This window comes from Symphalangus syndactylus, chromosome 5 (assembly GCF_028878055.3).
Source record: "Symphalangus syndactylus isolate Jambi chromosome 5, NHGRI_mSymSyn1-v2.1_pri, whole genome shotgun sequence".
Lineage (NCBI taxonomy): Eukaryota > Metazoa > Chordata > Mammalia > Primates > Hylobatidae > Symphalangus > Symphalangus syndactylus.
Genome location: NC_072427.2, coordinates 85,357,036 through 85,368,172, shown reverse-complemented (window position 1 = coordinate 85,368,172; position 11,137 = coordinate 85,357,036).

Below are 11,137 nucleotides of genomic sequence, written 5' to 3'. Positions count from 1 at the left end.
GGACCACAGGGCCTCTCACCTTCCCTCCCACTGCGGCTGCCGTCCTCTGGCCTGGACCGTCTCACCCTTCCACCCTCCTGGCTGAGCTTGCCCACCTCCTTGGAATGCTCTCACAAGCCCCCCCGCCAGAAGGCTCTCGTCTGGACCACCTGACCCCACGGGCCCCTCCCCTGCTCCCCTGGCCACACCTCTCCGTGAGGCTGTCCGTCTGTGGCAGCCGTGGTGTGGGTGAATTTCGTCCTGCCAACACTCCTCCACACCTGCTCCGTGCCTGGCAGGCGTGGTCTAGGGGCTGGGTGCCCAGGGTAAAGTGGGGAAGAAGGTGATAAGCACCCAGCCACATGCTCCGTGCCCACAGATCCCTGGGGCCAGCCAGGCTGCAGGTGCCGTCCCTCAGGTGAGAGTCTACTCGGCCTTGTGATTCCGACAGAACAGCCCTTCTCTCCTTCTTCTGTGTCTCTCCAGGGGCCAGCGAGGAGATGCTAGGCGCAGAGAGCCAAGGTGGGGTCTCAGCCTGGGAGCGATGGCACTGCTGTGGTTCCAGTGTCTGTGTTCCTCCGAAATCCATGTTGAAACTTAATCCCCAGTGCAACAGTGTTCAGAGGTGAGGCCTTCAGGAGGGTTAGGCCGTGAGGGTTCCACCTTCAAGGGCAGGATTAGTGCATTACGAAAGGGCTGTCTGACTGGCTGGGCCCCTTTTGCCCTCCCGCCTTCTGCTATGAGAGGACACAGTCACAACGGGCCATCCTGGAAGCAGAGAGCAGTCCCTGTCAAACACCAAACCTGCCAGGGCCCTGGTCTTAGACTTCCCAGACTCCAAGCTGTGAGCAGTACATTTCTGCTCCTTATGTGTTACCCAGTCACAGGTACCATCTTACAGCAGCACAAAGGGGCCACTGCAGCCTGGGCCCTCCCAGCCCCACCGTGCTTCCTGCAGATGCGAGCAGCCGGGCGCCAGCCACACAGGGTGCTTCTCGCTTTTAATTTTACTTTTTATTTCAAAACAATTTCAAATACACCAAAAAGTTGCAAGAACAGTACAAAGAGTACGTATTCTTCACCTAGAGACCTACTCAGGTTTTACCAACTGTCCCAATAATGTCTTTTTTCTTTCTTTCTTTTTTTTTTTTTTTTTTTTTTTTGAGAAGGAATCTCACTCTGTCGCCCAGGCTGGAGTGCAGTGGTGCGATCTCGGCTCACTGCAACCTCCACCTCCCAGGTTCAAGCGATTCTCCTGCCTCAGCCTCTCGATAACTGGTACTACAGACATCTGCCACCACATCTGGCTAATTTTTGTATTTTTAGTAGAGACGGGGTTTCACCATGTTGGTTGGCCAGGCTGGTGTCGAACTCCTGACCTCAAGTGATCTGCCCACCTCGGCCTCCCAAAGTGCTGGGATTACAGGGATTATGAGACTTCATGCTCATCCTCAACCTGGAATAGTCCTCAGTCTTTCCTTGACTTCTAAGACCTTGACTCTGTGGAAAAGAGAAATACTCTCAGTTTGGGTTTATGTCGTGGTTAGACCCAGGTTGTCGGTGGAGGGAGCTGGTTCATCTGGGTTGGGAGGTGGGCGTACTTTGTGCACGTGTTCTCCCACCCTCCGGGGGGCACTGACCTTGACCATCTGGGGAACGCGGCGTCTGCAGGGGTCTCCCCTGGAAATTCCTTCCTTCTCTGTAATTCATGCACATTTCGTGGGGACACTCAGAGGTGATGTAAAACCCCATTCCTCACTCCGCTTTCACCACCAGCATTGACTGATGTTCTGTTGCCTGAATTAATTGTGACAGCAACAGCTGCTGGGGGGTATTCCTCATGTGGTCACTTATCAACTGGAATTCTACTGGGGTGGGTGAGCCTTCTTTTTCCCCCATTTATTAATAAGTATATTGCCATCTATATAGAACCACAGAGTCTCATTTTATGCACGGGCCATCATCTGTTCCTGTCCTTATTTAGTTTATTTTGATGTTAAGTTCGTCTCAGCAGGGACCCTTCGGGCTGGCATCTCTGTCTTTTTCACGTCCATCCATGTTTCCTGGCATTTTCTTACTTGCAAACGCACGCACACACACACACATTTCATCTGCAGATTCTTCTACCTATTTGTATTGGGAACCCTGCATTCTGGTGCTTCCAAGGTGAATCTAATGCCATGTGCGCCGCTATGGCTGCCGTCCTCTCTACATCGCGCTCCCGTCAGCCCTGCCGGCCTCCCTACACGCGCTCACGTGTTCGGTCTCCTGTGTGTAACCGGTCTCCTGACCCTTGGGGCTCAGACCGGCCTAGAGGCTGCGTCCCCTAAAGCTGCCCTCTGTCCTGCTCCAATACCTCCCCCATGGAGCCCAGAGCCCCACTGGGCGCCCTCCCTGCCTGCGTGGAAGGAGTGGGTCTTTCTGAATTCAGCTTTCTCCGAAGTGAGGGTGGAGTCTCTGGTGGAAGGGGGGCCCTCGCTCTGCCGCGCCCTCTGTGGGAGGGAGCAATGAGGTGCAGGCTCTGCTGGTCCTAGGGCAGCTGTGCTCAGCTCAGGCAACAGAGGAAGGGGCACCTACAGAGGCTGCAGGGTCCCTCAAGCCATCCTTGCTGCCCCATCCTCAGGTGCCATGGGGAGGACCTCGCAGGGAGCCTGGCTGGTCCACTGTCCCTCCTGCTTCATCCCTCACTCAGGCCCTAGGACTCTGCCCCAGCCAAAGCCAGCGTGGGCGATTCATGGCTTGCTGCTGCGGCAGCTGAGCGCCATCAGAAGTGACCCCATTTGTGACTGTCTGGGCCTGAGAATGTTCCACAAGTAAGAGCGTGCCCCTCCCTGCAGCCAGTGTCCCAGACTCCCCCGCAGCCCAGGCAGGGGCTGGGCTCAGGCGCTGACGCAACAAGGAGAGCGCTTGTCTCCGGGCCGGCCAGGCGGCCAGACAGGCGGTCCACTTCGCTTCACTACTGCAGCCACAGCTGCCCACGGCGCACAAAGGGCTCTTGTTCCCACCCAGCATGTGCTCCCGGTGCCCCCCCACCGACCTCTCCCGGACATGATTAGGTGTGGGAACTATTTTCCTTGGGGCTGCACTTGACATTTGCCGTTCATTTGGGAGGAGGCGTCTCAACCGAAGGAGCCCTCGGCAGCCTCCCCTCCCGTTCCCGTCTCAATGCAGGAGTTTAGGAGCAGGCGGCCCTGATACGCCTGTGACCCCAGACGGGCCTGTGCAGCCCCGGCCTTCGTTGCCTTCCACTCAGAACAGGAGAGGCTGGCCCAGGAGGGCGGCAGGCAGAGAGGACGAGAGGAAGAAGGAGCCGGGGTGCACAAGCACACACATGCATGCACGTGCAAATACACATCAGGAACACACCTGCACAGACACGCTCCAGGAATATGCAGGCATGTGTGAATACACACCAGGAACACACGTGCACAGACACAGTCCAGGAATATGCATGCATGTGCAAATACACACCAGGAACACACATACACAGACACGCTCCAGGAATATGCATGCACGTGCAAATACACATCAGGAACACATGTGCACAGACACACTCCAGGAATATGCATGCATGTGTGAATACACACCAGGAACACACGTACACAGACACGCTCCAGGAATATGCATGAACAATACACCAGGAACATATGTGCACAGACACACTCCAGAACACACACAGATGGCAGATGTACAAATTCACACCAGGAATGCACACGTAGAAATGCACAAAAAGACGAAATGCTCTGTGTGGAACAGTGAAGACACTCAACCCTTTCCTTAAGGACGTTTACTCACGTGTTCACGCCCACAGCCCAGCCGGCCCCAGCAGAGCTGCAGCCTCATGAAAGCAGGGGCTTGCTGTGCAGTGGGACTTCAGGGCCTATCTCTCACCTGCCCCACTCACGGGCTGCCCGTGCCCTACTCTTGTCCTTCTCGCATAGTGGGACCCAAGATGCATTTGGGCACAGCAGGAGGGAATGTCCTGGTGTGTGAGGAATGGCGGCCGGTGGGAGCTCCATGAACTGCCTGGCCCCAAACCCACACTGGGAGCATTGTTGAAACTGCCCTCAAAACCACAGTTGAGAGCCGGGTGGGCCCTGGGAGTTTACAATGTGCTGGGGCAGTGGGAAGAGGCTCTGATAAACACTGGAGGAGATTGCAAAATCGTGGGTCTGAAACGTGGAGCCGGAGTTCAGTTGTAGGCTGGGGCCTCTGGCGGGGCCAGAGCACCTGGGGCAGTGCCTGGCAGGCTGGGCTGGGCCTGGCGCTCTGCTCTTCCTGAGCCCAGGCTGCTATCTGCAGACAACTGCTGCCTGCCTGCTGTCTCGTGCTGCTGGGGGGCAGAAAGGGTCCTGTGGCACCGTGGGCAGGGTGGCGGCTGATCCCCTCTTCCCGCAACGGATCCTTTTCCTGAAGTCCACAGCGCTGGTGCCATCCAGCAGCCTCCGCCCTCCTCCAGCCTAGCCGCCTCTACATCGTGTTTGACCCCTGGAGCCTGTGGTTGGGACCCTGTCTAGGAGGGAGTCTTGTGGGTGAGGTGAGGTCAGGCTCTTGAGGCAAGGAGATGGTCTGGTCTATTGGAGGGGGGACCTAGATGACATCTCAAGGGTCCTTAGGAGAGAGAAGAGAACAGGGCGCCATCCAGCCAAGGGACTCCGGGGCTTCCCAGAGCTGGAGGAGGCAGGAAGGATCCTCCCGGCAGCCCCTGGCGCCCTTGGAGGGAGGCGGCCCTGTGACACTTTCCTTTCAGACTCTGGCCTCAGACCTGGAGAGCACATTTCTGATGCTGAAAGCACCAAGCTCGTGAGGCTTTGTTACCGCAGCCCCAGGACACGTGCAGTCTCTCACCTTGACCCAAAGGAGCACATTTTATTCAAATTTCACAAAACTGAGGACCAGGGGACATTCCAGCTGCTCAGAGAAAAGCTCATCTGACTCACCTGTAGGAAGATGAGTCACCAGTAATGAGTCATGGCTTTTACAGTTTCCGAAAATACCTGTTTTTTCCTGAACTTTTAGTCCTTTCTACCCTGATCCGAAAGTTAAAAACAAAACAACACTTCGTGGACCAGCCCCGACAGCCGCCGTTCTGTTTTCTCCAGGCCAGTGCAGAGCAGAGCCGAGGTGGGGAGACCTGGGCGGTGCCAGGGCTGGCCCTGCTGCTGCTTCCTGGCTTCTGGACGGGGCTTCCTCTTGGCTCAGGGCCGGGGAAGCCCAGCCTCTGAACAAAGTTAGGGTCAATATCTGCATCCCTGCCCTGGCCAGGCACCGCATCTCACATGGGAAAGACCTATTTGTCCTTAAATGGGAGAGAAGACGGAATCCCAGAAGGGGGCAGTGACCCAACTAGGGTCAAAGGGCTGCCGCCGAGAAACCAGCCGCTTCTCAGCCCCAAGGCAGCCTGCCTGCCCTGGAGAGCCCAGGATCCCCAGATACTTTCAGGGACAGGTGCAGGGCCTGTGAGCGACGCTGGCCTTAGGCCTGGACTGCAAGGGGTGGCCCTGGCTAGAGATGGAACTGCACTCCCTGCCAGGCACCGTCCTGGGTAATGGAGACACTCTGGGAACACATATGTGCACATGCACACACTTACACACACATGCACACACATGCAATTACACACACACAGCCATGTGCACACACATCCATACACATGAACACACATCCACACACATCCATACACAGGCGCACACACATGCAGTCACACATGCAATCACACATGCACACACAGCCATGTGCACACACACATCCATACACATGAACACACATCCACACATCCATACACAGGTGCACACACATGCAGTCACACATGCACACACAGCCATGTGCACACATCCACATACGTGTACACACATGCAAAACATGCACATGCAGTCATATGCCCACACATGTGCGAACACATATACACACATACAAGCCCCCACACACTCAGCATGTCCACAGGTGGAGGTGGGTGGGGAGGGTGTTCCTGGCCCTGAACACGGGTGTTCTGGGGGAGCTGGGCAGGTGGGGGCAGCTCTAGGATGGCGGTGCCCGAGCTTAGCCCGGCCTCTGCTTCCTGGGTGCCGCCCTAAGGACCAAATCCCCAGAAGGCAGTTGAGGACATCTGAGAAGCGGGCTGCTCCTTAGCAGACCCACAGAACCCTGAAGCATGGCTGGGCACCCTGGCCTGTCCCAGAGCCTGCAGAAAGATGGAAGCCTAAACAAACTCATCCGCTTCTGCTGTCCCAAGATGACTTTCAGCCCAGGTAAATCCATGTCCCCAGCTGCCTGGTCTGCTCTGGAGGCAGTGGCTTGCAGTTCCGGGAGACAGATCCGCCACCTGGCAGAGGTTTTGGGAGGCTTGTCACCGTTGGTTGGCCCCCTGGCACCTGCCTGTCCTCCCAGGGAGCAGGGATGAGTCAGCTCCCTGGCCCTTGGACTTAGGAAGCGTCAGATGGCTCTGAGAAGGCTCCTCCAGGGCTTCACAGGCACCCTCAGAGGCTTAGAGTCTCCTGAAGATGCGAGAGAGGCCTTTGCCCACCAGCCCATCACAGAGCAGTGGCTCATGCCTGTAATCCCAGCAGTGTGGGAGGCCGAGGTGGGCGGATCACCTGAGGTCAGGTGTTCGAGACCAGCCTGACCAACATGGTGAAACCCCGTCTCTACTAAAAATACAAAAAGTAGCCAGACATGGTGGCAGGTGCCTGTAATCCCAGCTATTTGGGAGGCTGAAGCAGGAGAATCACTGGAACTTGGGAGGTGGAGGTTGTAGTGAGCAGAGAGCATGCCATTGCACTCCAGCCTGGGCGACAAGAGCAAAACTTCATCTCAAAAGAAACAAACAAACAAAAAGGTAGAGGAAGGGCGAATTCTCTCTCTCTGCCTGACTGCTTGAGAGGTGGCACCTTCTCCTGTCCTCCAGCTGGGACTTGAACCCACAGCCCCCCTCATGTGCGGGCCTTCAACTGAAACTGGAACCACGACGCCAGCTCTCTTGGGTCTCTGGCTTGCAGACGGCAGATTGTGAGGCTTTTCAGCTTCCAAAATCATGTGAGCCGACTCCTCAGAATAAAATTCTCTCTTTCTGTCATGCAACCACACGTATAAACATGCATGTGCGTGTTTTCCTGCCCTCTCATCTCTACTCCGTTGACTTATTTCTCTATTCCTGCTTCATTTCCTCTAGTTTTCTTAGGCATGTCCGTTAATGCAGCTTGTCCTTCTTAGCTTTTTTAAAATAGACTTTACTTTTTAGGGAAGGTTTAGGTTCACAGTAAAATCAAGCAGGCAGTACAGAGTTCCCATGTACCCTCTGCCCCACCACAAACATGCAGCCTCCCTCCATCAACACCCACACCAGAGTGGCCCAGGAAAACATGTATACACATGTATACACACACACACACACACACACACACACACACACACACAGCATGTCCACAGGTGGAGGTGTGTGGGGAGGATGTTCTGGGCCCAGTGACAGCATGAACACATGAATTCATCCATCCATCCATCCATCCATCCATCCACCGATCCTCTTGGCTCTGCTTCTCTGGAGAGCACTGTCCACACAGATGCACACAGATATCTTCACTTGGTCTTCAACCCCAGAGCACAGGCAGTGCAATGGACTAAAGATAGGCTTTTCAGCAAATGGTGCTCGAACAACTGGACATCCACATGCAGAAAAAACAAATGAATCTAGACACAAACCATAAAACCTTCATAAAAATTAACTCACAATTGATCACAGACCTAAATGTCAAATGCAAAAGTATAAAACTACTAGAAGGTATTGCAAGAGAAAATCTAGATGACCTAGGATTTGGTGATGAGTTTTTAAAGTACAACATCAAAGGCTGATCCATGAAAAAAAATCAGTGATAAGCTGGACCTCATTAAAATTAAAACCCTCTGCCCTGTGAAAGACAAAGTCAACAGAATGGGAAGATGAGCCACAAACTGAAAGAAAGTGTTTGCAAAATACACATCTGATAAAGGACTGTTATCCAAAATATATAAAGAACTCTTAAAACTCAACAGTAAGAAAACAAACAACCCGATTAAAAAATGGGCAAAAGACCTGAACAGACACTTCATTGGAGAAGATGCACAGATGGCAAAGAAGCACATGTAAAGATTGTAAGAAATGCACTTAAAACAACAATGAGATGCCACCACACACCTGTTAGGAAGTCAGATTCCAGAACACTGACCACCGAATGCCGGTGAGGGCGTGGAGCGAAGTTTGGCATTCGCTCATCACTGGTGGGAATGCAGAACGGCACAGCTACTTTGGAAGCCAGTTTGCAGTTTCTTACAAAACTAAATGTGTTCTTACTATACATTCTAGCAAATACATTTGTTGGCATTTACCCAAAGGAAGTGAACATTTATTTCCATACAATCACCTCCAAGCAGATGTTTATAGAAGCTTTATTCATAATTGCCAGAACTTGGAAGCAACCAAGATGTCCTTCAGTAGGTGAAAGGGGTAGGTGAACCGTGGCATACCCAGACAGTAGAATATGATACAGTGCTAAAAATAAATGTGCTGTCAAGCAGCCAGGAGAAAACATGGAGGAACCTTGACTACGTATTACCATGTGAAAGAAGCCACGCAGAAAAGGCTACAGACGGTGTGATTCTAACAATGTGACACTCTGGAAAAGGCAGTATCGTGGTCGCCAGCGCTCAGGAGGGAGGGACAGACAGGCAGAGCCCAGGGATCTTCAGGGCAGTGGAACTGCTCTGTGTGGGACTGCAATGGTGGATCCATGCCATTGCACATCTGTCCAAACCCACGGCATGAAGAGCACCAAGAGCGAGCCCTTGTGTGAACCAGGGTCTTTGGGTGCTGACGATGTGGCCACGCAGGCTCATGGCTTGTAATAAATGGGCCGCTCTGGTGTGGGTGTTGATGGTGAGGGAGGCTGCATGTTTGCGGTGGGGCAGAGGGTGCATGGGAACTCTGTACCACCTGCTTGATTTTACTGTAAACCTAAACCTTCCCTAAAAAATAAAGTCTATTTAAAAAAAAACTAAGGACAAGCTGCGTTAATAGACATGCCTAAGAAAGCGAGAGTAAATGAAGCAGGAATACAGAAATAAACGAGCGGAGTGGCGTTGAGAGGGCAGGAAAAGCTCCATGCAACTGTGGGAGTCCCATTCGTGATAAGGGCGGTTTCTCAAATGAGGGGTATGCGATGGACTCCCCAGTACGTGTGAAGTCAGACCCTCCCAAGACTGAACCAAGAAGAAGTTGAATCCCTGAATAGACCAATAACAAGTTCTGAAATTGAGGCAGTAATAAATAGCTATTCCTCCCATTCCTCACTTCATTCCCAAAAACATGTTTCACAGACAGTAAAAGCCTAAACAGGAAGGGAAACTATAAGATATCAGAGGATGGGAGTTCACTCATGATTTGGGTTTCTGCTTGGCTGTTGTTGGTGTATAGGAATGCTTGTGATTTCTGCACATTGATTTTGTAGCTTGAGACTTTGCTAAAGTTGCTTATCAGCTTAAGAAGCTTTTGGGCTGAGAAGATAGGGTTTTCTAGATATAGGATCGTGTCATCTGCAAACAAAGACAATTTGACTTCCTCTCTTCCTATTTGAAATCCTGTATTTCTTTTTCTCGCCTGATTGCCCTGGAGTCAGAACTTCCAACACTACATTGGGAAAGAGTGGTGAGAGAGGGCATCCCTGTCTCGTGCTGGTTTTCAAGGGGAATGCTTCCAGCTTTTGCCCATTCAGTATGATATTGTCCATGGGTTTGTCATAAATGGCTCTTATTATTTCAAGGTATGTTCCTTTAATACCTAGTTTATTGAGAGTTTTTAACGTGAAGGGTGTTGAATTTTATCAAAGGCCCTTTCTGCATCTATTGAGATAATCATGTGGTTTTTGTCATTAGTTCTGTTTATGTGATGGATTACGTTTATTGACTTGTGTATGTTGAACCAGCCTTGCATCCCAGGGATGAAGCCGACTTGATGGTGGTTGATAAGCTTTTTGATGTGCTGCTGGATTTGGTTTGCCTGTATTTTATAGAGGATTTTCACATTGATGTTCATCAGGGATATTGGCCTGAAGTTTTCTTGTTTGTTGTTGTGTCTCTGCCAGGTTTTGGTATCAGGATGATGCTGGCCTCATAAAATGAGTTAGGGAGGAGTCTCTCCTTTTCAATTGTTTGGAATAGTTTCAGAAGAAACGGTACCAGCTCGTCTTCATACTTCTGATAGAATTCGGCTGTGAATCCATCTGGACCTGGGCTTTTCTAGGTTGGTAGGCTATTTATTACTGCCTCAATTTCAGAACTTGTTATTGGTCTATTCAGGGGATTCAACTTCTTCTTGGTTCAGTCTTGGGAGGATGTATGTGCCCAGGAATTTATCCATTTCTTCTAGATTTTCCAGTTTATTTGCATAGAGTTTAAAATAACTACAAATACAGCTAACAAGGGAAGTGAAGGACCTGTTCAAGGAGAACTACAAAGCGCTGCTCAAGGGAGCCAGAGAGGACACAAGCAGATGGAAAAACATTCCATGCTCATGGATAGAAAGAATCAATGCTATGAAAATGGCCATACTGCTCAAAGCAATTTATAGATTCAATGCTATTCCCATTAAACTACCATTGACATTCTCCACATAATTAGAAAAAACTATTTAAAAATTCATATGGAACCAAAAAAGAGCTCTCATAGCTAAGACAATCTTAAGCAAAAGTAACAAAGCTGGAGGCATCATGCTACCTGACTTCAAAATATACTACAAGGCCACAGTAACCAAAACAGCATGGTACTGGTACAAAAACAGACACATAGACCAATGGAACAGAATAGAGAACTCAGAAATAACACCATACATCTACAACCATCTGGTCTTTGACAAACCCAACAAAAACACGCAATGAGGAAAGGATTTCCTATTTAATAAATGATGCTGGGAGAACTGGCTAGCCATATGCAGAAAATTGAAACTGGTCCCCTTCCTTATACCTTATGCAAAAATTAACTCAAAGTGGATTAAAGACTTAAATATAAAACCCAAAACTATAAAAACCCTAGAAGAAAATCTAGGCAATGCCATTCAGGACATAGGCACAGGCAAAGACTTTATGATGAAATTGCCAAAAGCAATGGCAACAAAAGCAAAAACTGACAAATGGGA